The sequence below is a fragment of the Cyprinodon variegatus genome, unplaced genomic scaffold, assembly GCF_000732505.1.
Source record: "Cyprinodon variegatus isolate N-32 unplaced genomic scaffold, C_variegatus-1.0 Scaffold4184, whole genome shotgun sequence".
NCBI classification, from domain to species: domain Eukaryota; kingdom Metazoa; phylum Chordata; class Actinopteri; order Cyprinodontiformes; family Cyprinodontidae; genus Cyprinodon; species Cyprinodon variegatus.
The window spans coordinates 2,925-4,720 of NW_015154637.1; the positions used below are offsets into that span (position 1 = coordinate 2,925).

The 1,796-nt window shown below is 34.9% G+C and overlaps 1 long non-coding RNA gene across 1 annotated transcript in view; it reads right to left on the reverse strand.

Moving 5' to 3' along the window:
• Nucleotides 1-400, reverse strand: part of LOC107081328 — a 3,063-nt gene extending 2,663 nt beyond the window's left edge. Inside the window, exon 1 of the long non-coding RNA XR_001481055.1 lies at nt 323-400. This is a non-coding gene — a long non-coding RNA (uncharacterized LOC107081328). The remainder of the gene's footprint in view (nt 1-322) is intronic.
• Between the last annotated feature and the right edge of the window lie 1,396 nt (nt 401-1,796).

Consider the following 1,796-nt stretch of genomic DNA (forward strand, 5'->3'; position numbering starts at 1 on the left):
GACTCCTGGACCTCTGAGCCTGCCTTTTTCTGTTTTGTTGCCTTAAATAGTTGATCCTCTCTTCTGAGTAATGGCATACAGTGGGTTGAGAAGACTGATCCAGAGGTTAGAAACACAATTCCCATAAAGAAATAAACACATCCATAAAGTGGATGTGTTTATTTTATAAGGTGGAGAACAAATAGCAACATGTCGGTCCAGTTTGTGTCTGTTAGAACACAGATTGATCACACAGCTAGTTTAAAATGAACACCAGGGGCTGTTAATTAAACAGCAAAGAAGAATATTTGACAAACAGCTAAAGAAGATTTTCTTTTCTTACCTTAAAGATTCTGTTGGTAGAGAAGTTGAGCTGGAAAGTTTTGTTGGAACGTTAGATCCCAATCCTGGAAAAAGAGGCAGGAACCAATTTTTAACTCCACAATCTCCACAAACAATTTAGGTTAATCTACCGGTACATATACAGAGATTTAAGAAGCCAAACTAAACTCGGAAAATGCAGTCAAAGCGAATGAGTATTTATGACCGTAACTTCCATGTTCATTGGAACCAATGGTGCACAGCAAAAACACCAACTCATGTAAACTGAGAACTTAAAACAGTTTGTTTTTCATTTGAGGATAATTTACACGCAAGTCAGAGTGTGTTAAAATGGGACATAATATCAGATAATATTAGCAGCCTTTTTTAGCCTGTTTTTGTCTTATTCTGTTTTCAAAATACTCACCTTTTAATCAGAAATACATTTGCATTTCTTTTAAGCTTGGTTCTCAGTCATTAACACTTTGTCAGTCTCTTTCTTAACCTTATCAATATTGCAATTCATTTATTGTTAAATTCAGTTCAATTCAATTTATTTTTATAATGCCAAATCACACCACATTTCATCCCAAGGCACTTTAGAGAGACAATTGATTGGTTAATTTCTTTTCTGTTCTTCATCAATTAATTGACTTTGTGGGATTTGACCGCAGACATTCACTTGCATTGTGTCATTAACTGTGCAGCAATCCCTTTGTATCAATAGACAGGAAAACTTCTCTTTTAATAGGAAGGAGACTCCTTCTAAACCAGACTCAGTGTATAACCCAAGGCTTCCATATTTTATTTGTAGGTGCAATAATTATGGCTTTAAAAAATAAAGAATACTGGTGACGTTTTGTTATATACAGTATATTGTTATTCCTGAATATTGCAATAACGAAATTTGTCGTGATTAACCCAGTTTTCCCTACTGTTCCCTTGTTGTTGTGACCACACAGTCCAACTCTCTTTTTTATTCCAAGTTAGTTTTTTGTAATTAGTCAATTTATCTTTACTTAAGAAAACAAAGAAAGATCATACATGCAATAATTTAATCATCAGCATTCTAGATGATAATTTTTTTCCAGCTTGTTATTTAGCTTTTGGCCTCAGTTTTTGGCCAAGGACAGCACTTTGGATAAAGGCCATAAAAAATCCTTACTATTAGTTACTGTTAGTAATTATAATCTCATCTGTGTTGCTCCTATCTTCTCCTTAACGTGATTTAGTGGCTGTTGTTAAATTTGACAGTTGTTACCGTCACCCGTCTCCCTCCATTCATTCTTCTGTATGCTGTGCACTGATATTAGTTGTACTGAAACAGAGCCTGAGCATGACGCTACAAACGCCATGCTTAACAGGGTTTCTAGTGTTTAGATTCCTCTGTTCTCACTGCTATAGTGTCCAATTGGGGTAATCTTTCTCATTTCACCTGAAAAAAATAAAAATTCCACAAAATATTTGACTTGCTACAATTTGCTGAATCCCTTTAC